General features: G+C 31.8%; 2 non-coding genes across 2 annotated transcripts; one reads left to right on the forward strand and one right to left on the reverse strand.

The window, feature by feature from the left end:
- Positions 1–8,977: 8,977 nt before the first annotated feature.
- LOC139886809 (small nucleolar RNA R71) lies at positions 8,978–9,084 on the reverse strand. Its single transcript, XR_011772672.1, has one exon. It is a non-coding gene; the product is annotated as a small nucleolar RNA R71 (small nucleolar RNA).
- A 14,176-nt stretch (positions 9,085–23,260) lies between these two features.
- LOC139886697 (small nucleolar RNA R71) lies at positions 23,261–23,367 on the forward strand. The gene has a single exon (XR_011772570.1). It is a non-coding gene; the product is annotated as a small nucleolar RNA R71 (small nucleolar RNA).
- Positions 23,368–26,480: the final 3,113 nt, after the last annotated feature.

Consider the following 26,480-nt stretch of genomic DNA (forward strand, 5'->3'; position numbering starts at 1 on the left):
GTTATTATTAAACTTATAATTCACTCAACATTTTTGTTGACTTTTACTCGCATGTTTTATTCTCAGGTACTTAATTGCTTTGGGCTTTCGCTGTTAGAGAGTCTGCATATGTGTCGCAGATTTCATTAAACATTATTTATATTACATTCAGATTTTATTACAATATTTAATGTGGATAGTTGTTGGCTTTTTGGTCAACTTTTGTCACGATTGGTTGTCTTTTATTTCAAACGTTTAAAGGTTTCCTTTTTGGGAAATCTCTTTTAATAAATGAATGCAATAGTTATTTAAAAATGTTCATATAGAGTTGTTGATCAAGTTATGGGAACGAAGTAAACGTTGGTCGTCATGGATTATTATGACAGGGCGTTTTATGATGATAAAACCTGAGAACAAGTTTCAAAGGCAGATGAAGAAGTAGATTAAAACGGCTGAAATTTGGGGACTTGGTGTCAATGATATCGTCATCATGCCAAACATTGTGAAGTAGATGTTACTCATCAACATATAAAAGTAGAACCACAAAACTTTTGCAGTTTTCCACTCGAATCCAATCATCAGATACAATATGAAAACATAGATACTAGTTAAAAACACAATATAGATCGACTCTATAGTCACCTGGACAATATCCAAAATTCACAAGGTTAGATTATATTCAATACTTTTTAGCACATTAGGTGTTAATTATATATATCATTTGTTTTGGGGTGACCTGAGAAAATGCATATGGTAAAGATGAATACATCCCTGAAGCCCTTTCCCGGTAGAAAACGGTTCTCTCAACAGCAACAATAGGTTGCATAGTATTATGATTGATTGCTTTAAGGAAGAAGACAGAAGCAAACATAGCTCCCAATATATTTTGCAGATCTTGATGTTTTTCCCTGATGATTATAAGATATCACACTTAACCTCCTCAAAGTGATACAAAAATGCAGATTCTATGTGCATTAGTAAATGTGACAATTTCAACCCACTCATGAGTGGGTCGGTCAATTGGGGTTATGTTTTATCTATAACAGCCAAGCCAACAGGTCAAGCGACAAGTCTTTTAACATAAAATCTCCTAAATCGTTTTTTTACCATATTAATTAGTTTTTAATGTGATTTAATCAGTCACTAACTATATGTTTAGAGTTTAAGAAATTAGTGTTTTGGGTCAATCAACTAAAGCCCGTTTCGACCTGTACCAAGAAGTAACCAATTTTTTTACCCGGATCTTTTAATCAAACCGCCCATGTAGACACCACTACAAATTAATGTCATACATCTTTTCTCCCTATTTATGGAAAACAGCGCCAAATATACTAGCAATAACGATGGAGGTGACAAATCGAGTGAGATTATACTGTGGGTTCATCCAATAGGACCAATGCTGTATCCACAAACAAGCTTTGCACTGTACAAGAAACGGTTGTGAAAACTCAGTTTGAAAGAAAAGGTCATTGGAATCACTTTAAGGAGTACAAAGATCTATAATAACTTCTTGATTTTCCCTGCAAATATTGTTTCAAGAAGATGCAAGAAAAAGCAGTACATACGTCACGGGTCGAAGAGAGCAACTTTTTACATTACTATTAAAAAGCTTAAAACTTACTGATAAAGAGATGAATTGAAAATATAAATCTGCATAATCAATGTTAAGACGAGCCTTAACTGCCGAAGAAGTCACCTGTGACGCCCATTTGGCAGGATTATAGCCATATATGATTTTTAGTACTCCTGAAATACCCTATAACATAAATGAATCTTTTATTATGTTTTATCTCCAATGGACATAAAGAATTAACTTTTCTTACAAGCCAAATGGGTCAAACGGGTCAAATATAGCAAAAGTGACACAAAGTGTATTTCTAATGCTTAGAACACCAAAACCATTATTTTTCATCTTTTAGAAATATAATAACTTTTTGTAATCATGTTATACAAAACTAGTTTCATATAAAAAAAAAAGTACAACTTTTCGACAGAACGAGTCCGAATAAACCCAACCCGTCCAACCCATTTTTTCTTAAACAAGTACTTTTTCAGCTTGACAGAATCCAATACCCAACCACTTGCCACATCTACTCTATATATCTCCAGATAAGATTTACAACTAACACTCACTTCAAAATAGTCTACTAGTTTGCAGGAATATTGTCCTAAAGGTCCAGCATAGATAATTTGTCTTCCAAACTTCATCAATATCATCTGCAAGTTTAGTGTAACAATAAGCTACCAATCATATACAACAAAATTAACTTTGTAACATGTTTTTGGGTCACACACCTCATCGATAGATTCAAATATGTCTATACTTGGTTGGTGAATTGTGCATACAACAGTTCTTCGTGTGTCCACCATGTTCCTTACGGTACGCATAACAATGGCTGCAGCTTTAGCATCAAGACTCGGTTCATCCAAAAAGATGATGGACAGATTCGCAACCAACTCTATGGCGACCGTTAGCCGCTTTCTCTGTTTAATCGAGAGACCATAGACTCCAGGTAGTCCCACTATAGCATCACTTATTGGATTAAGATCCATTAGTTCCATCAAATCCTCTACAAACATCTATAATCCAAACACAAAAAAATTGATAGAATTTAAACACAATATCTGCCAACATTATGTTATTTATTATTTTAAACATGTATAAGAGTGTGTTTAATAAGACAGAATGATTAAGCGTTAAATGATTCAAAATCATAATGATATAAAGTTTCAAATTGAATTTGGTTCTAAATGAAGCTAACCCTATGATACTCATTCTAATCTAAATGAACTTTATTAGTGATGTAAAAATCAATGTATTAACCTTTTAAATAAACATATAAAAGAATATAATTGTATGATAAGTGTTATGGATATGATTTATAAGAAATCACACTTAACCTCCTCAAAGTTATACAAAATGCAGATTTTATGTGCATTAGTAGATGTGACAATTTCAACCCACTCATGAGTGGGTCGGTCAATTGGGGTTAGGTTTTATCTATAACAGCCAAGCCAGCAGGTCAAGCGACAAGTCTTTTAACATAAAATCTCCTAAATCATTTTTTACCCTAATAATTAGTTTTTTTTAATGTGATTTAATCAGTCACTAACTATATGTAAAGAGTTTAAGAAATTAGTGTTTTGGGTCAATCAACTGAAGCCCGTTTCGACCTGTACCAAAATGTAACCAATTTTTTTACCCGGATCTTTTAATCAAACCGCACATGTAGACACAGATTACTCAAATGACTGATCAACTAAGATTTTGTTTTAAACATATAAGGTTCTCCTAAATGAGCAAACATTTTAGGATAAAAAAATTATCATGACCATGTATACACTGGAGTATGAATTTGCATAATGTCATACAAGTAAGTACTGTTGGTTCACTGCTGTAACGGCCCGGAAAATTTCGACTTATTTTAAACTTGAATCTTCACATGAATTGATATTTCCGACACGATAAGCAAAGTCTGTTATGTTGAGTCTCAAAAATTTTGAACTGTTGTTATACCTTCAATTAACCTTCGGCTATTCCCGACGATTCACGAACATTATTTGTAAATAGATATGTATATATGTATACATATGTGTGTATAATAAATTGAGAATCGTTAGTAAAACATTAAACGAGTTGATTGATATGAAAATAATTTATTAAGTAATGAAATCTATTATATATATATATATATATATATATATATATATATATATATATATATATATATGTATATATATATATAAGAATATGATTTAGAAACGTTAACAAATTATTAAACGTATAATGTTATACTTATCTGTTTCGATATTCATATCTAAGATAATTATCTTTGTAATAAAATGTGATAGTTTAAACGTGTATTTATGTAGACAGAGTATATTGAATATATATAAGTGGTTTCAAATATAATTAGTAAAATATAGTAACATTCGATTGTTAATAAGTAAGTTAATACAAACACATAGGAATTTAAAATAAACATAAGTTATAGTAATAGATTATGTGATTTGAATATAATTAGTTTTAGAAAACTAAAATTTATAATAATTAGTTGATTTAGTTTCAAACGTACGAAAACGTTTTCCGTTTAAAAGAACTTTGTTATTAAAACGTTTGATAATCTGAATAGGTATATAAAACCTAATTAAAGTCTTATGTTATAAATATTAAATTACAAGTACATATATATATATATTGTTTCAAAAATATAAAACGTTTTGAATATATAAAAGAAAACAATATTAATTTTTCTCGTAATATATATATAAGAATTTAAGTTAAATAATATAAATGTCGAGAAGTAGAAACTTATTATAAAATCGTAAGATTATTAAAGTTATTATCATTATCTTTTATTGTTATAAATCTTAGGAATTATATATAACTATTAGAGTGTCACGTCTTCTTTAAAACGAATATAACTTTTAAAAATATCTAGAACCACTTTTGACAATTTGTTACTGAGTCATTATAATAAGGATAAAAGTTTTAACATTATCTTAAACTTTAGAATCTTTCTAGAAACCTTTTGACAAATTTTTAATAATAATGGTCCGTGATTCAATTAAATATAAATATATAAATAAATTACGATAAAATAAAACGTATATTTAAAACGTGTTTATATATATTGAATATACATATAGTTGCAAATTATTTTGTAAACACTAGTAGTACTCGTTTGTTGATTCGATTGATATTTCAATAAGTTAAACTTATGAAACGCTGGTACATAAATGAATTATATTAATTTAAGTTTTAAAGTGTAAACATTATGTGATATAACAATTTCTAATATTTAAATGATTTTAAATTATAGATAATGAACTTTGAAATATAGTTAGTTTTGAAAAACTAAATATTATATTATTAAATAAGTATGTCAACTATATATAATATGTACAAATTAATATTTCTAAATGAAAACATTTATATTTTACAATGTAATAAAATATAATATTAAATTAGGTATAAAACGTTTGGATTTAAAATAATACTATTATATATATTAATAAATAACGAGGCGACGATTTATAGAAGCAAATGACCAAAACGCTCAAATGTATAAGTTACGCTTAGAATAATATAATTTATTGGCAAATAGGTCTAATTATTGATAAAGGTACATGTCGCGAAACGTAAAGTACAAGTTTTCTAAACATACGAAACGACTTTCGAAAAACCGGAACCGGGACATAAGTCGAGCGTAAACGTACAAGTCATCGGAACTAAATTTACAAGTTAACCTTGCACGTGAATATTATATAATATATATATAATTATATAAATTAAATATATATGTATATATATATATATATATTATATATTAAACCGTCGGCAGCCTTGAAATTATTGAGGGTGAGCTGGAAAACACAGCTCCGCGATCGCGGGCCAATTACATATAAACCCTCCGCGATCGCGGAGGGAGTGGGGACAGATCTGGCTTATAAAACCCAGTTTTTCCTCGGCCGAATTCATCATTCAATCCATCCATCTCTCTCGATATATATATATATTATTATTATTATTATTATTATTATTATTATAAAAGATTATTATTATTAATCTTATTATTATTATTATTAGTATTAGTATTGTTAATATTAGTATTATACATAAAATATTACGACGAGGTTACGTTTGAGTGATTTCAAAACGATTTTTCAAACGGGTTAAAGCTAAGGAAATTATGGGTTATAGCTAAGGAGGTTATGGGTATTGCTCAGGGGTTTTGTTTAAAGGTCAATCTAGGGTTTATCATTTCCGTTGCGTCTACATACTTTCCTGCAATATTGAATCACAATATTGATACGTGAGATTTCATATCTTGTCTTTTATATATTAAATAGTGTATCCATGTCTAGTGCTCGAGTATATATGTTTATGCATGCTTGTATGCTTAATTTCGTCGTTAGATAGTTTTATGATGAATCACGAATTTGATACATATGCTACTGAGATAAAGTATATGATATGCATGTTGTTGGAAAGCTGTCGAAAAATTAATAACTTTTCATTTAGAAATTGCGTGATTTCGATGAACGGATTAAAAGATATGGTCAACTGAATTATGTTTGACGTTAATTGAAATTGTTTTTGAATCTACAAGTAATATTTAAACAACTTGTCTATGAGATTGATAAATTGGATTTTTAGATATTACTAGTCGAGTAAATGAATTGTTATATAAGGCACGTCTCGTTTTATTGAACAATTGTCAAAGTTGACTGTTTTATCATATTTTAAAGCTTTATAAAACTATAGTCTGATTTTACAAAGTATTAATACCTTGGACTACATACAGTCGATAACCTGGTGTAGTTATTAACAAGTATTAATACCTTGTTACAGTTTAAATCCCTAACTAGTTGGAATATTTGACTTCGGGTATAAGGTTAATTTGATGAAGAGCACCTATTATAATTATAACCGATGAACTATTATGGACATAAAACCAGATGGGTATCAAATAATCCAGGCCAAAGGACAATTAACCCAGGGTAATAAAATACAATCAAAACGTCAAACATCATGATTACGGAAGTTTAAATAAGCATAATAGTTTTATTTTATATCTTATCGTAATTTTATTTACTGTCATTTTATTTATCGCACTTTAATTATTGTTATTTTAATTATCGTCATTTACTTTACGCTTAAAATATAAAATCGACAAACCGGTCATTAAACGGTAAAAACCCCCTTTTTATAATAATAATAATACTACTATTATACTTATATATATATATATATTATGTACAAATATATGTGTTTAAAAATATAGTGTAAACTTCGCTACCTCCCTGTGGAACGAACCGGACTTACCCAAAGCTAAACTACTCTACGATTAGGTACACTGCCTATAAGTGTTGTAGCAAGGTTTAGGTAATTTCCCATTTGTAAATAAATAATTAAAAATCTTGTGTAATTAGCACCGTATCCGTAATAAAAATAACACTATTTCATACACGCCCCGCTACACATCAAGTTTTTGGCGCCGCTGCCGGGGACAGCGAAACGCTATATTTTTAATCTATTTTTGTAAAAATATAACTATATAAATTTTAAATATAAAAACATAAAAAAAAATATATATATATATATATATTTATATCTATATATATATATATATATATAAGTGTTTAAAAAATATATATATATATATATTAAGAATTTTGTTTATAAAATTAAAAAGTGTTTTTATTTTAAGTTTTTAATATATAAGTTTATAAAATTTATCTATTTATTATTTTATAAAATTTAAAAATCAAATAAAAATAAATATTAAAATTAAAACTGGGCCGAACCTGTTTTTAGCCCAATACTAGTTCGGATACTGTTGAACTCCGCGATCGCGTAGAATAACAGAGTAAAACTAAGCGATCGCGTAGATGCTCTGACACAGAAACCTAGTACTCATTAATTGCAGAATTAGGGTTTTTAATTATTAATTATTATTATTAAAACCTAATTAGGGTTATATTTATTTAATTAGTTTATATTTTTAGTTTTAATATTTATTTTGTAATATTAAGTTTTAGTTAGTTTTTTTTTTTTTTTATAAAGAATAATATTTTTATAAAATAATAATATAAAAATAATATTTTATATAAAATTTTTATATCTTTTTATTAATTGTATCTTTTTAATTGTTTAGTTCATAGTTATAATTTTAGTTTCTTTTTGCCTTAGTTTAAGTTTAGTTTTTAAGTTTTTGCCGTAATTTTACCTTAAGATCTTTTTCTTAGAATTAGATTTTAGACGCTTTAGAATTTTATGACGCCGCTTTTCGCTTTAGTTTTTAATAGATTTTAGTGCCAATTAAGTAATTGCCGATTTCCGTTTAGAATTGCATTTAAGTTTTAATACCTTTAGATTTAAGACTTTAGTCGCAACTTTTAGTTTTAAGTTTTTAGACGCTAAGTTTTTAGACGTAAAACTATAGTTTTTAAGTTTTAGTTTATTTTTCGACGCTTGTTTATTTTCGACTTATCGTTTTTCGACGCTATTTTTTTTCTTTTTCTACGCGCTAGTTTTTAAGACATAGATTTTTTTTTTCTTCAAAATTTCGACGAAAAATTATTGAAAGCGGTTAAATCAATAGACACTCAAATTTTCTGGTTCGTAGTAATAGTTGGATTTGTTAGTGGCGAGTTGTGGATTTCCGATTTAAAGGATCCTGGCTACCTGCTGCATCTAGTGACTATTCGAAACGTGGGCAAAATCAGAAAAGTCTATTAATTTGATAACTTCAATAATTTTTACATTTATAACTAATACGATATTCAGTGAATGCACCGAGCGAAACGTTCACCACCTTTCATACGTTCACCACCTGTAACTCGATCAAGACATCTAGCCAATATTTTCGCCGTTGATTTTTCTTTAGAATCGTCATCTAGTCAAACAAGTACTCCAACTCAAATTTCCGATAATCCAATTTTTGAACCCGATTTCACAATTGAGAATCCGGAGGATATTCAAGGACAATTCGAAGGTCCTGAACCACTAATCATTCCTCCTGAACCACAAATTATTCAAACAGAAATTATCGAGGAAGAAACCGTTAAATCAGAATCTTCTAGTGATTCAGATTCAACAAATTTAAATATGGAAATAACATAACCTCAAAGTATGGAAGACCGAATGAGAGCCACACGCACGGGCCAAGGTCATGCCATTAGTCAACCAGATGTTAGAACACCAGATTTTGAAATCAAAGGACAAATCCTACACATGATCACTAATCAATGCCAATTTAGTGGTACAACAAAAGAAGATCCAAACGAACATCTTCGAACTTTTAATAGAATCTGTAATCTATTTAAAATCCGAGAAATCGAGGATGAAACGATCTATCTTATGTTGTTCCCCTGGACTTTAAAGGGAGAAGCCAAGGATTGGTTAGAATCGTTACCCGAAGGAGCGATTGATTCATTGGATGTTTTAGTTGAGAAATTTCTTCAAAGATTCTTTCCGGCATCTAAAGCCGTGAGACTTCAAGGAGAAATTGCCACGTTCGTGCAAAAGCCAAATGAAACGTTATATGAGGCATGGACAAGATTCGGAAAGATGTTGAGAGGATGTCCTCAACATGGTTTAGACACTTTTCAAATAGTTCAAATATTTTACAAAGGCGTCGACGTCGCTACACGAAAAGACATCGACACAGCCGCTGGTGGTTCCATTATGAAGAAAACCGCTACCGAAGCTCACAAAATCATTGATAACACAGCCTCCCACTCTCATGAGTGGCATCAAGAAAAAGATATTTTTCATTCATCTAAAGTGGCTAGAGCCGATTCTAGCCATGACTTTGATTCCGTTTCCACAAGAATAAATGCTTTTGAAAGACGAATGGAAAAGATGACTAAAGATATTCACACAATACGAATCAGTTGTGAGCAATGCGGTGGACCACACTTAACGAAAGATTGTCACATCGAGCAAACGATGGAACAACGTGAGAATGTTTCCTACATGAACCAAAGGCCGGGAAATAATTATCAAAATAATTATCAACAGCCAAGGCCAAACTTCAATCGAAATCAAAACATTCTTTACAATCCAAATGGACCCAACAATAACTCGTACAACCAAGAAGGTTCGAATAACCAACCAACTCAAAACAACACTTTCAGTCAACAAAGACCTAGCTTGTATAAGCCACCACAACAAACCGAAGAGAAAAAGTCAAATCTGGAAGAAATGGTAACAAAGCTAGTTGAATCTCAAACACAATTTCTTGAAACTCAAACCCAAACGAATGAGAGGTTTGATCAATCATTTAGAACTCAACAAGCTTCCATTTTGAATCTAGAAAAACAAGTAGGTAATCTAGCTAGCATAATGAGTGAAAGGGAACTAGGAAAGCTACCGAGTAATACTGAAGTAAACCCTCGGAATGAAAATATTAACATGGTTTCAACGAATTCTGAAAAACCAGCATCAGAAGATAGGAAGGTTTCAGATATGAGTGATGATGAAGAAGTCACACCACCGCCAAGTTTTGAAAAACCAATGTATGCACCATACAAACCACCCATCCCGTTCCCAATAAAAGGAGTTGAGTATGAGCAGGTAATAAGTTTATAGTTGGTGATACGAATGGAAAAAAAGGAAGAATAAGCAAGTGCAAGAAACCAAGACCGCAAAAATAAAACCGGTAAAGAAAGTTCCACCGAAACTTCCACCCAAGATAGGCGATCCGGGTGAATTTATTGTTTCTTGTCTACTTAGCGATTGTGTCATGTATAATGCACTAGCAGATTTAGGTGCGAGTGTGAGTATTATGCCTTTTTCATTATATAAGAGATTAGGTGTAGGTAAGTTAATTCCAACGGAAATGAGTGTTCGATTATTTGACCAAACCATTAGACACCCAGTTGGAATTGCTGACAACTTACCCATTCAAGTGGGTAATTTAACCTTTCTAGTCGAATTTGTTGTCATTGACATAGAAGAGGACTCAAACATTCCTCTGATTTTAGGTCGACAATTCTTAGCGTCCACCGGGGTGTTAATAGATGTAAAAGGAGGTAGATTGACCCTTAGTGATGGTGAAAAATCGGTTACCTTTGTGAATAAAAAGTCTAAATCTCCACCAACCAAAACCGTTGAACCAAAATCTCCAACGGTTGTGCTTAGTAATGATAAAATGCCTAAGTGTGGGAAAGATGAAGTAACACCAAATGATGACCTGATAACAAAGAACCCCGTTGTTGATACGAATTTAAATGACCCCGTTGTTAACAGTTCAATGAAGAAACTTTTTAAACGGGTTATAGATGCTAGAATTAAGGGGAACTTTAAGTTACATAACCGGTTAGTATCCAATCTGTCGCCTAAAGAAAAGGCGAAACTAGTTGAATTTGTGGATGTTACACATGAAGCCGGCCAATGGCTTAAAGCAAAAGTCACAGATATGCAAGTTGATTATGGTCCAAGAGAAATTGATGATGAAGTTAATCACAATTTCGACACCACAGCTACCTAAGTGTGGGGAGATTCAAATGTTCTAAAAAGAAAATGCTGTCTAGAGTTAGATGTTCTGTTTTCGTGTAGTTTCCGAGAAAGGAATCCGAACGGTCTTTCCCTAGCAGACACTAAAGAACTAGTTTTCTCTCCCCCATTCTGAATTTTTTTTTTTTGTTTTGTAGGTTTTATATGAAATTAATATGCATTTTAAATTTAAGTTTTGTGTGAATTTAAAAACAAAATTTACTTTATTTCATTAAGTTTAAAAAAATGATTTCTAAAATTCTTCGTGAGTTAAACACTAGGTCGTTGAACCGAAATTGCTTTACCCAAGGGAGGGGCGAAAAATTTTGTTATCATTATTTTAATTTTATTGATCTAAAGTATGCCAAAAAAATTATATGAATATGGGGTGATATACCCAACTTCAAAAATATGTATATATATTTGTTTGTAGTTTTTCTTATGTACAAAACAGGGTAAAAGACGCATTTTCAAAGATTAGTAAACAGTTCAGAAAAGCAACCATTTTTAAAGACAAACATGTGTGATAAAACAATAGAAGGAATGAACGATGAGGCGAACCATCTATCATTCGACGAGCTTAGTAACTACAAACTGGGTATTTTTAATCACTTTTCTACACTAATCACCCTCATGAATTTATAATTATAGTCTGATTTCATGCAAATGAGGGCATTGCATGATCTCAAGTGTGGGGAAGGGTTATAAATTCTCTCGGGTTTATACTTGGTTTATTTGCCAAATTTTGTAAAAATTTGAAAAATTTTCAACTAAATGAATTCAAAATCTTGTTTATACATATTTATGAACGATAAAACTAGGTGATAATACCGAAATTATTGTTACCTCGGAAAGGACATAAATTGAGAAACAACCTAAAACGCTTGAATTTATTAGAAATAAAAAGACGCATGAAAAAAGCCAAGTGTGGGGAGAATGTACCAAGTTATTCAATTAAAAACTGTCTATCACATGTTTCTTTGAAGTTTATTGCAGGTACTTTTGCTTTGGACTAAATTAACTGTTTTACCCGGTTTACTGTAATATAAATGAAAAGATGGATCTACACGATGAATCAATTCCATCATTAAAAGGAAGTAAAGTCTTCCGAAAAAGACACGCGCTTCTTGATTTAGGTCAAGAAGTTGTCATCCAGACCAGCTGTAGGTTGACGAAAAATCTAGAAAAGTCATCTCTAAAATCAGCAGGAAATCCACGGACCTCAGCATCAAACAGGGTCGCCAAGTGGTCAGACTTATCCTATCCATGAGAGGATCTGTCTCGTACAATGGGGGGGCACCATGTAAATTAGTCTATAGTACTAATAAATCAGATCCCCAGAAAGGATAATCTCCTTAAAGATTAAAAATCAGCTTTTAAACCTGATATTACTCAATCCTTGAGATTGACCTTAAAGATTGAGAATTACAAACTCATGGAATTCGATGATATCTAAACTCGAGCTTGAACTAGAAAATATTTTGATCAAAATTAAAACCGATTTGTTTTCTGAAAACCTATTTTCAATGCGTTCATTATCATTGAACGTAAAATCCTGAGAATTCATCAGAATTCATTAGGTCACCTGAACCAAATCGGGTGTCAACCGTAAGAACGGTGGTTGCATAGCATGGTCGAAGACAGGACCTTGTGCCAGACCGAAAAATTATAGGGTGATCTTTACTATTGCTCCTACAAAGGATAGTAACTGCATCCGACACGTTTTAGACCATGAACAGAAGCATGTCATTAGACATTGCCTTAACAGTTTCTTGTTCATCGCTTTCCTTTACAACCGGACGGTAGTTTGCCGAAAGGTAATATACGGAACAAGTAAACTGGATGTGTGCTTTCCAATACAGGGATAGCAGTGGATTACACGAACCTAAAAGTTTTTAGCCAAAATATTGATCCACAAATATATTTTGCAACACCGATGGTGGGTTAAATAAGAAAACTTGTCTAGGGTAAAATCTAGCTTGAATTTTCAAAAGATCAAATGTTTTCATAAAGATCCAATTTCCTTAAAGGATCTAAATTTTTATAGTCATGTGGGACTGTAAACCACATCGTTACTATCATTGTTTATACCGCCGTATCAAAATCACTGATGTATAAAGTGTGAAGAATAAAGAAGTGATTCGTGTGATTTAATTTCAAGTTCTATATTGCTTGAGGACAAGCAACGTTCAAGTGTGGGGATATTTGATAACTAAAACTAACCACACCACATTTGATAACTAAAAAAAAACTAACTAAAACTTAATATTACAAAATAAATATTAAAACTAAAAATATAAACTAATTAAATAAATATAACCCTAATTAGGTTTTAATAATAATAATTAATAATTAAAAACCCTAATTCTGCAATTAATGAGTACTAGGTTTCTGTGTCAGAGCATCTACGCGATCGCTTAGTTTTACTCTGTTATTCTACGCGATCGCGGAGTTCAACAGTATCCGAACTAGTATTGGGCTAAAAACAGGTTCGGCCCAGTTTTAATTTTAATATTTATTTTTATTTGATTTTTAAATTTTATAAAATAATAAATAGATAAATTTTATAAACTTATATATTAAAAACTTAAAATAAAAACACTTTTTAATTTTATAAACAAAATTCTTAATATATATATATATATATATATTTTTTAAACACTTATATATATATATATATAGATATAAATATATATATATATATATATAAATATTTTTTTTATGTTTTTATATTTAAAATTTATATAATTATATTTTTACAAAAATAGATTAAAAATATAGCGTTTCGCTGTCCCCGGCAGCGGCGCCAAAAACTTGATGTGTAGCGGGGCGTGTATGAAATAGTGTTATTTTTATTACGGATACGGTGATAATTACACAAGATTTTAATTATTTATTTGCAAATGGGAAATTACCTAAACCTTGCTACAACACTTATAGGCAGTGTACCTAATCGTAGAGTAGTTTAGCTTTGGGTAAGTCCGGTTCGTTCCACAGGGAGGTAGCGAAGTTTACACTATATTTTTAAACACATATATTTGTACATAATATATATATATATATATATATATATATATATATATATATATATATATATATATATATATATATATATATATATATATATATATATATATATATATATGATGTGCGTGATCGTGTCCTTTTATTTTGAACGGATTTAGATTGAATTTATTACACGAATTGGTTGTGATTATATGGCGTTTTTATGATTTCGGATTGATTTCACACATATAGGCAACTTTGTCCTATCCGTATAGTAATAGTTCGTTGGTAAATCCGGTTCGTTCCACAGGGAAATTGCGATTTCAAGGTTTTTAATTGCTAATAATTAAACTATTAAAAGGGGGTTTTAGATTAGGTTTTAATTTAACTAAACGGAATTTAAATTTAACTAAAACTAAAAGTGAAATTAACTAGATTAACGATATAAAATAAACTATCTATTTTAAAATGGTAAATAATAAAACTACTTATAAATATTAATAAATTTTAACTAATATTAAAACTATTAATTAAACTAATTAATTCATAAAATTATCAAATATGGTTTTTGATAAAGAAATGACAAAATGGTAAAATAGTAAAAAGTAATTAAAATTTACTACGTGGTAAAAAGTGAAATTGGTGAGATTTAAAATAAAGTAAAGTAGTGGCTACTAAAATATGTCCCCTCTGGATTAATGGATCGTTTTTAAGCCCGATTACGATGTTTTTATATATAACTTTATATTTTATCTTGTGATTTTTATAAAGTCTTAATTAACTAAAATTTAATCTAAGTTTCGTTAGATCTTGTTTTAGCGAATTAAATTATATCCCGACTATCCAAATTGAGATTTAACCCGGTATTAACTTTCGCTAATACCAAAATTATAACGGTCGCCCTTTTTATAATTACACGATTATATAAACTATAATATTACCCAAACCACCGGTTCACATTTCTAAATTGTTGTCAATAATTTGTCCATATGTCCGTCTAGATCACTAAAGTGTTGGAGCACAATTTATGTAAATTTAATTAACTTACGTTCATTAATTTAATAAATTATGTGATAGGGGTGAAAATATTAAATTATATAACAGTGGGTCGGTGATTAAACTCAATATTAAAAATAGTCAAAGTTACATCGTAATATTATAAATTATTTTTAGTCCATTTGTCCAGAGGTTCTACATTTTAGTAACCACTATGGGTATTTAGTTGGACATTACAACGGCGTAAAAATATAAATTATATAAAGTGGACATGAGTACGATAATAATAATAATAAAGGATAACAATAATAATAATTAATAACGATAATAACGACGCTAATAATAAATATAAATTACGATAACAATAATAATAATAACAAGGCGTAATAACGATACTTTAAAAAATAAAAAGGTGGAGACTTACAGCGAGTTGAAATGGTAAAAAGTGATATTAATAGCGTAGCGGTACACGGACAGAACTTCGTCTTAAAAACTCGTAAATTAAACGTTACAAAACCCAAACTAAATTTAACTTAAACTTAAATTAATATTATAATTATAATTATTTTTATTATTGCAGAAAGAAAAGAAAAGAAAGAAAAATATATATATCTATCGAGCTGAATTCGTGGCCTTTTATAGGCCTGGCCAGATTTTGGGAGCCATGCGATCACATGGTTTCCTTTGTAATTTCCATGCGATCGCATGGAGTGCTGAGACAGCTCACATTGCCTTGTTTTTTAGCTTGTCGACATAGATTTTAATTTTAATAAATATAATATATAAATAATTTATAATTATTTATATATTATATTATATTCTTGTGCATAGTTGACTCGTAATTTTCTCTCCGTTGTCTCGCTCGTTTACGCCCGGTTTATGTGTCAGTTCCGGTTTCTCGAACGCCTTTTTGTATAATTTAATATCTTGAACTTTGCGTTCCGCGACTTGCATTCTTGTCAATCTTTAGACATTATTCTTCGATAATTTAAACCACTTGGAATGTAACTTGTACGTTTGAGCATTTTGGTCGTTTTGGTCTTTCAAATCTTCGTTTTCATCTTTAAATCTTCATTTTCGAGCGATTTGCGTCTTTAGTCTTTGCACTTATTTATTAAACAATATCACTTGGAAATAGAACAATTGCAACTAAAAGCTTGTCTTTCTTGAAGGATAACGCTATGAAATATGTGTTCGTTTTTAGCGTTATCAAATATCCCCACACTTGAACGTTGCTTGTCCTCAAGCAATATAGAACTTGAAATAAAATCACACTTCACACGAATCACTTCTTTATTCTTCACACTATATACATCAGTGATTTTGAAACAGCGGTATGAACAATGATAGTAACGTTTGTGGTTTACAGTCCCATATGACTATGAAAATTTAGATCCTTAAGGAAATTGGATCTTTATGAAAACATTTGATCTTTTTGAAAATTCAAGCTAGATTTTACCCTAGACAAGTTTTCCGGAATAACCCTTCACCGGTGTTTGCAAAATGTTTTTGTGGGTTTTGTGGGTTTCAGATTTTAAAATTTTTGCTCAAAACTTGTGGTTTTGTGTCACCCACTTGCTAACCTTGTATTAGGAAAGCAACACATCCAGTTTACTTGTCCCGTATATTACTTTACGATAAACTACCGTCCGGTTGTAAAGGAAAGCGATGAACAAGCAACTGTTAAGGCTATGTCTAATGACATGCAGATAATCATGGTCTAAAAACGTGTCGGATGCAATTACTATCCTTTGTAGGAGAAATAGTAAAGATCACCCTATAATTTTTCGGTCTGGCACAAGGTCCTGTCTCCGACCATGCTATGCAACCACCGTTCTTACGGTTGACACCCGATTTGGTTCAGGTGACCTAATGAATTCTGATGAATTCTCAGGATTTTACGTTCAATGGTAATGAACGCATTAAAAATAGGTTTTCAGAAAACAAATCGGTTTTAATTTGATCAAAATATTTTCTCGTTCAAGCTCGAGTTTAGATATCATCGAATTCCATGAGTTTGTAATTCTCAATCTTTAAAGTCAATCTCAAGGATTGAGTAATATCAGGCTTAAATGCTGATTTTTAATCTTTAAGGAGATTATCCTTTCTGGGGATCTGATTTATTAGTATTATAGACTAATTTGCATGGTGTCCCCCCCATTGTACAAGACAGATCCTCTCATGGTTAGGATAAGTCTGACCACTTGGCGACCCTGTTTGATGCTGAGGTCCGTGGATTTCCAGCTGATTTTCGAGAAAACTTTTCAAGGTTTTTCGTAGACTCTACAACTGGTCTGGACGACAACTTCCTGACCTAAATCAAGAAGCGCGTTTCTTTTTATGAAGACTTTACTTCATTTTAATGATGGAATTGATTCATCGTGTAGATCCATCTTTTCTTTCATATTTTACAATTTAATGGGTAAAACAAATTTATACAGCCCAAAGCAAAAGTACCTGAAATAAACTTCGCACAAACATGTGATAACAGTTCATATATATTGACAAATCTCCCCACACTTGGCTTTTTTTTCATGTGTCTTTTTATTTCTAATAAATAAATTCAAGCGTTTTAGTTGTTTCTCAATTTATGTCCTTATTTTAGGGTAACAATAATTTCGGTATTAACACCTAGTTTTATCGTTCATAAACATATTAAACAAGATTTGAATTCATTTAGGAAAAAAATTTTAAATTTTTCACAAAATTTAGAAAGTAAACCAAGTGTATAAACCCGAGAGAATTTATAACCCCTCCCCACACTTGAGATCATGCAATGTCCTCATTGTAATGAAATCGGACTAAATTAAATTCACGAGGGCAATAAGAATAGAAAGGAAGTTAAAACCTCTGTAGCTAAAAAGCCGTAACTTGCGGGTTTTGTTTATTCTGTTGATGTTGATTTGTTCGTCATCTTTTAACATGCTTCGTCAAAAATTGGTTGCTTTTACTGAACTGAATTTCATTCTTTGAAAATGCTTCTTTTACCCTGCCTTATTTGCACATAATACACACTAGAGAAAAATATTAACAAACAGGTTTAAAATGGGGCGATGTTTCCCCACTCCAAATATATAAATATACTTTAAATTAATAACCTTAAAATAATAAAAACAAAATTTTCGCCCCATCCTCGGGTAGAGTAATTTCGGTTCTATGACCTAGTTTTCACCCGCGACAAATTTTAGTAATTATCATTTCAAGTTGTTAATAAAAAGTAAATTTTTTAATCTACAATTTTAATGATACAAAAGAATGGAGGGAGAAGACTAGTTTATATTACGCCTTGTTATTATTATTATTGTTATTATTATTATTATTGTTATCGTAATTTATATTTATTATTAGCGTCGTTATTATCGTTATTAATTATTATTATTGTTATCCTTTATTATTATTATTATCGTACTCATGTCCACTTTATATAATTTATATTTTTACGCCGTTGTAATGTCCAACTAAATACCCATAGTGGTTACTAAAATGTAGAACTCTACGTATCCGGATGGAAATGCGTGTTTTACTTCATACGGTCTAGTCCATCGGGACTTAAGTTTCCCAGGTGAAAACTTAAAACGTGATTGAAAAACTAGAACTTTGTCACCTGGTTCAAATGCTTTCTTCTCTTTTAAGCGAGCATCGTGCCATTTCTTAGTTTTCTCTTTGTAAGATTTTGAGTTTTCGTATGCTTGAAGTCTTAGCTCGTCTAATTCATGTAATTGTAAGAATCGATTTTCTCCGGCTTCCACAAGGTCTGTATTACATTCTTTTAGTGCCCAATATGCCTTATGTTCAACTTCGACAGGTAGATGACACGCCTTACCATATATTAATCGGAAAGGAGTAGTACCAATGGGTGTTTTGAATGCGGTTCTAAAAGCCCACAGCGCATCATCTAGCTTTCGATGCCAGATTTTTGGATTATTATTAACTGTTCTTTCTAAAATTCGTTTAAGACCTCGATTTGTGTTTTCAACTTGGCCACTCGTTTGAGGGTGGTAAGAAGTTGAGAAACGATGATTAACTCCATACTTTTTAAGCACTTTTTCGAGTAATTGATTTGTAAAATGAGTTCCACGATCACTGATTAATGCTTTTGGAATTCCGAAACATGCGAAAAGGTTTTTAAGAAAGCTGACAACAACTCGAGCATCGTTAGTGGGTAGAGCTTTTGCTTCAGCCCATTTAGAAACATAATCGACTGCTACGAGAATGTATTTGCATTTGTTAGAGGCGGGGAATGGACCCATGAAGTCAATACCCCAAATGTCAAATACTTCACAAACTAGTATGCCTTTCTGGGGCATTTCGTCTCTTTTAGAAATGTTTCCAGATCTTTGACAAGCGTCACAGGTTTTTACCATGTTGTAAGAATCTTTAAAAATAGTTGGCCAGTAAAAACCTGAGTCAAAGACCTTCTTAGCTGTATAGCTTGGTCCGAAATGTCCACCAGCCGGTCCTTCATGACAGTGCTCTAGAATTTGTTTCGCTTCTTTACCGTATACACATCGACGAATAACTTGATCTGCTCCTATACGAAAGAGATTCGGGCTTTCCCAGAAGTAAAACTTCAGATCAGCGAAGAATTTCTTCTTTTGCTGATAAGTTTGATTTTTAACAAGAATTCCTGCGGCTAGATAATTGGCAAAGTCCGCAAACCATGGAATTTCTTCTTTCGTTTCAATTTTCATAAGGAACTCGTCTGGAAACGTATCGTGAATAACAGATTCGTCGAGTGTTTCTAAGTTAGGATTTTAAAGACGGGACAAGTGATCTGCAGCGAGATTTTCAGCACCCTTTTTGTCCTTGATTTCAATGTCAAATTCTTGTAGGAGAAGAATCCAACGAATCAGTCTAGGTTTAGCATCTTGCTTTTTGAATAAGTACTTAAGGGCTGAATGATCGGTATAAACAATCGTTTTAGATAACACCAGGTAAGATCTAAACTTATCGAAAGCAAAAACTACTGCAAGAAGCTCCTTCTCAGTAGTTGTATAATTCAACTGAGCTCTTGTAAGTGTTTTACTTGCGTAGTAGATTGGTTGAAATTTGTTATATTGACGTTGACCTAAAACAGCTCCCAGCGCGAAATCACTAGCGTCACACATTAGCTCGAAAGGTTTTGACCAGTCGGGTGATACCATGATGGGTGCATTCGTAAGTTTCTTTTTTAGAATGGAGAAAGCATTTAGACACTCGTCGTTGAAATCGAACGTACAGTCTTTCTCAAGAAGTTTAGTCATGGGTCGAGCGATTTTGGAAAAGTCCTTTATGAATCGCCGATAGAATCCCGCATGACCAAGGAAACTACGAATTCCTTTAACATTAGTTGGAGGTGGAAGTTTTGAAATAACGTCGATCTTAGCTTTGTCTACTTCCATTCCAGCTCGAGAAATCTTGTGTCCTAAAACAATGCCTTCCTTCACCATGAAGTGGCATTTCTCCCAGTTTAAAACAAGATTTGATTCTTCACACCGAATTAGCATTCGTTCAAGGTTTGAGAGACATGAGTTGAAGGAGTCTCCAAAAACAGAGAAATCGTCCATAAAGACTTCTATACTTTCTTCAATCATGTCATGAAAAATTGCCATCATACACCTTTGGAAGGTGCCTGGAGCGTTGCATAATCCGAATGGCATTCGTCGATAGGCAAAAGTACCAAATGGACAAGTAAATGTGGTATTGTCTTGGTCTTTTGGATCAATTGGAATTTGAAAATAACCGGAGAATCCATCAAGGAAACAGTAGTAATCTTTTCCCGCCAAACGTTCTAGCATTTGGTCGATAAAAGGAAGCGGGAAATGATCTTTCCTTGTGGCGTCGTTTAGACGACGATAGTCTATACAGACTCTCCATCCAGTGACAGTTCTTGTAGGAACGAGTTCGTTTTTATCATTCAGAATAACAGTCGTACCTCCTTTCTTGGGTACTACTTGCACAGGACTAACCCACGGGCTATCGGATATAGGGTAAATTAACCCGGCATCAAGTAATTTGATAACCTCCTTTTTGACAACTTCTTTCATGTTAGGGTTTAACCTCCTTTGCCTTTGTACCACGGGTTTAAAATCTTCTTCCATTAGGATCTTGTGAGTACAATAAGCAGGGTTAATCCCTGGAATATCAGTTGTTTTCCAGGCAATTGCCTTTTTGTGGGTTTTTAAAACAGACATTAACCTACCCTTTTCGTCATCGGAAAGTTTTGATGAAATTATTAAGGGTAATTGTGACGTTCCTTGGAGATAAGCATACTCCAAATGTTCCGGGAGTTCTTTAAGTTCCAAGGTGGGTGGTTCTTCCAAGGAAGATTTTATCCGGAACCTATTACCATCGGTAATTTCTTCAAAAGGTTCATCTTCCCCGGGAATTTCTTCTTCTATGTATTCTTCATCAGTGACTACCTTTAACAGCTCGTCTAACTCTTTATCGACATCAAAATCTTCACCTTCACCCATTGGGGTGAACTCTGAGGTGTCGACATTTAATAATTCTTGTAGTTCTTCCTCAATACAACAATCAACAATGTCTATTTGAAAACATTCTTCATCAGGAGACATAGGGTGTTTCATAGCTTTATCTATGTTCAATATAATTCTATCCTCCCCTATACCTAAGCTGAGTTTTTTCTCTTTTACGCGTACAATTGCATCTGCAGTATTTAGAAAGGGACGCCCTAGAATTAGGGGAACCTTACTGTCTTCTTCCATTTCAAGAACAGCGAAATCAGCAGGAAAGATTAAGTGATTTACTTTAACTGGCAGGTTTTCAGCAATGCCAATAGGATAATTGTAAGTTCTATCAGCTAATCGTATGCACATCCTGGTTGGTTTTAAATCACCTAAGTTCAATTTTAAGTACAAGGAGTGAGGCATAAGATTAATGCTCGCTCCTAAATCAGCTAATGCATCGTACATTACTGAATCTCCCATCAGACAAGGAATGATGAAACTTCCAGGATCTCCAAGTTTTGGTGGCATATTTTGCTTTTGTAAAATTGCCGAGCATTCCTCATTAAGGAATGTGGTTGAAACTTCTGCATATTTTCCTTTGTCGGCAATGAGATCTTTGATAAACCTTCCATAATTCGGCATACCCGCAAGAACATCTACAAGCGATACATTTATACAAATTTGCTTAATCATGTCAGCAAACTTGTTGTATTGTGCTTGTAATTTATCTTTCTTCAAACGTTGCGGATATGGAATTGGAGTTTTGTATACCTTCAATGGTGGTTGATTTTGAGTTTTAGGTGCACTTGTGGTTGGCATGTTATTTTCTTCCACCAAAGATTCGTTTTCTTGTGAAACATGAATAGGAGTGAGAGGCTTTGAAATCTCTGGGTTAATGGTTAACCCAGTTCGCGTAGTGATGGAATTAACTTGCGAAATATTACTTGAATTTTGAGTTTCTTTACCCTTAGGGTTTGGTTGTGTGTTGGATGGTAAAGTTCCCGATTGCCTTTCAGCAAGCAATTGGGATATTCTTCCCATATCTCTTTCAAGGTTTTGAATTGATGCTTGATGATTCCTTTGCACTTGCTCGTTTCCCGTTTGGACTTGATGTATTTGTCTCTTCATTTGTTCATTCGTTTCTGATTGACTTTTGACAAAATTCATCATAACTTCTTCAAAGTTAGATTTCTTCTCTACTGGCTGTGTGTTTTGATTTTGTTATTGATATGGCAATTGAAGTAACGGTTGTTGTTGGAAATTTTGTTGAGGTGGAAATGGAGGTTGGTTTCTATTGTAAAAACCAGGTGGTCCATTTCTTTGAAAAGCAAAATTTTTCGGGTTTTGATATCCAGGATTTTGATATCCAGGGTTTGCAGGTTGATAACCAGAACTTCCTCCTTGAAAATTTCCTTGTCTTTGATTGGCAATAAAATTAACTTGTGCTATTGAGTTCATTGGCCGATCATTGATATCACAGTCTTTCGTGAGATGTGGCTGTCCACAGATTTCACAGCCTACTTGTAATGCTAAGACTGTTGAATTTAGCTTCTCTATTTCTCTTCCAAACTTTTTGAATTGGTTTGACAGTGAAGCTATGGTTGTATTGTTGTCTTCATTTTCATCAAGGCTTGCCACCGTCCTTCTAGGTTGTTGATCTCTAGACGGTGTCCATTCAAAAGTATGAACTGACATGTCTTCTAACATGTCGTACGCTTGATTTGGTGATTTGTACATAAACACTCCTCCAGCGGAGGAATCTAATATACCACGAGTATGTTCATCAATACCACGATAAAAAGTTTGTACTATTTGCCCTTTTTGCAATCCGTGTTGCGGACAATTTCGTAACATTCTTTTTAATCTTTCCCAGGCATCATAAAGAGTTTCATCCGACTTTTGTTTAAAAGTGGTGATTTCAGTTCTAAGCCTTTCAGCTTTTACAGGTGGGAAAAATCTGGTAATGAATTTTTATCTTAATTCGTTGAAAGTTGTTATAGAATCAGGTTTTGATGCTTTCAACCATGCTTTTGCGTCTCCGATTAACGAGTATGGAAAAGTTCTTAACTTAAATGCATCGGAAGAAACATCTTTGGTTTTATATAGTTCACATAAATCTTCAAAAGCTTCTAAATGTTCTATCGGATTGTTATTAAGTCTTCCGTCGAATTGGTTTTCACGAACCATGTGCATAAACTGCCCCTTGACTTCCCAGTTATCAGCCTGAATTTCAGGTTTTCTTATAGATGAAAGAGCGAGAGGGGGAGTAGTTTGTCTGGTATTCCACATTGGTAGGTCATTTGGATCACGTGTTTCGTCAGTCATTTCTTCTTTAATGACGATGGTTTCAGTTTCAATTTTGATTTCCGGTTGACCACTAGTGTTTCCTACTTGTTTATCTTTTTTGTTGTTTTTCGGCGTTTTCGGTTGACTAGTACTACCTAATTTTTTTAGTTTTTCTTGTTTTAATCTTTTGTTCAAGTCTCTTTCAGGTTCTGGATTAGGTGTAACGAGTTTAGGATTTCCTGAACGGGTCATACAATTGAAAAATTGTATGTAATCTTGAAGGATTTATTTTTTAAGTATATAAACATTGAACTTTCTTGAAAATGAATTTTTACGAAAGGATCGAATAACTAAAAACAAATAAAAATCTTTAAACAAATAGACTTTATTCCTGTTTCGAATAGCCAAAAGATGTAGCAGGGAGCCATGATCCTTTAAATCGGAAAATCCACAACTCAGCCACTAACAAATCCAACTATTACTACGAATAAGAAAATCGTCTATTCCGTTTAAACTGCCAACTTCCCCGGCAGCGGCGCCAAAAAGTTTGATGTGCGTGATCGTGTCCTTTTATTTTGAACGGATTTAGATTGAATTTATTACACGAATTGGTTGTGATTATATGGCGTTTTTATGATTTCGGATTGATTTCACACATATAGGCAACTTTGTCTTATCCGTATAGTAATAGTTCGTTGGTAAATCCGGTTCGTTCCACAGGGAAATTGCGATTTCAAGATTTTTAATTGCTAATAATTAAACTATTAAAAGGGGGTTTTAGATTAGGTTTTAATTTAACTAAACGGAATTTAAATTTAACTAAAACTAAAAGTGAAATTAACTAGATTAACGATATAAAATAAACTATCTATTTTAAAATGGTAAATAATAAAACTACTTATAAATATTAATAAATTTTAACTAATATTAAAACTATTAATTAAACTAATTAATTCATAAAATTATCAAATAAGGTTTTTGATAAAGAAATGACAAAATGGTAAAATAGTAAAAAGTAATTAAAATTTACTACGTGGTAAAAAGTGAAATTGGTGAGATTTAAAATAAAGTAAAGTAGTGGCTACTAAAATATGTCCCCTCTGGATTAATGGATCGTTTTTAAGCCCGATTACGATGTTTTTATATATAACTTTATATTTTATCTTGTGATTTTTATAAAGTCTTAATTAACTAAAATTTAATCTAAGTTTCGTTAGATCTTGTTTTAGCGAATTAAATTATATCCCGACTATCCAAATTGAGATTTAACCCGGTATTAACTTTCGCTAATACCAAAATTATAACGGTCGCCCTTTTTATAATTACACGATTATATAAACTATAATATTACCCAAACCACCGGATCACATTTCTAAATTGTTGTCAATAATTTGTCCATATGTCCGTCTAGATCACTAAAGTGTTGGAGCACAATTTATGTAAATTTAATTAACTTACGTTCATTAATTTAATAAATTATGTGATAGGGGTGAAAATATTAAATTATATAACAGTGGGTCGGTGATTAAACTCAATATTAAAAATAGTCAAAGTTACATCGTAATATTATAAATTATTTTTAGTCCATTTGTCCAGAGGTTCTACATTTTAGTAACCACTATGGGTATTTAGTTGGACATTACAACGGCGTAAAAATATAAATTATATAAAGTGGACATGAGTACGATAATAATAATAATAAAGGATAACAATAATAATAATTAATAACGATAATAACGACGCTAATAATAAATATAAATTACGATAACAATAATAACAATAACAATAATAATAATAACAAGGCGTAATAACGATACTTTAAAAAATAAAAAGGTGGAGACTTACAGCGAGTTGAAATGGTAAAAAGTGATATTAATAGCATAGCGGTACACGGACAGAACTTCGTCTTAAAAACCCGTAAATTAAACGTTACAAAACCCAAACTAAATTTAACTTAAACTTAAATTAATATTATAATTATAATTATTTTTATTATTGCAGAAAGAAAAGAAAAGAAAGAAAAATATATATATCTATCGAGCTGAATTCGTGGCCTTTTATAGGCCTGGCCAGATTTTGGGAGCCATGCGATCGCATGGTTTCCTTTGTACTTTCCATGCGATCGCATGGAGTGCTGAGACAGCTCACATTGCCTTGTTTTTTAGCTTGTCGACATAGATTTTAATTTTAATAAATATAATATATAAATAATTTATAATTATTTATATATTATATTATATTCTTGTGCATAGTTGACTCGTAATTTTCGCTCCGTTGTCTCGCTCGTTTACGCCCGGTTTATGTGTCAGTTCCGGTTTCTCGAACGCCTTTTCGTATAATTTAATATCTTGAACTTTGCGTTCCGCGACTTGCATTCTTGTCAATCTTTAGACATTATTCTTCGATAATTTAAACCACTTGGAATGTAACTTGTACGTTTGAGCATTTTGGTCGTTTTGGTCTTTCAAATCTTCGTTTTCGTCTTTAAATCTTCATTTTCGAGCGATTTGCGTCTTTAGTCTTTGCACTTATTTATTAAACAATATCACTTGGAAATAGAACAATTGCAACTAAAAGCTTGTCTTTCTTGAAGGATAACGCTATGAAATATGTGTTCGTTTTTAGCGTTATCAATATATATATATATATATATATATATATATATATATATATATATATATATATATATATATATATATATATATATATATATATATATATATATATATATATATATAAGTATAATAGTAGTATTATTA

Source organism: Rutidosis leptorrhynchoides, chromosome 1, assembly GCF_046630445.1.
Source record: "Rutidosis leptorrhynchoides isolate AG116_Rl617_1_P2 chromosome 1, CSIRO_AGI_Rlap_v1, whole genome shotgun sequence".
NCBI lineage: Eukaryota > Viridiplantae > Streptophyta > Magnoliopsida > Asterales > Asteraceae > Rutidosis > Rutidosis leptorrhynchoides.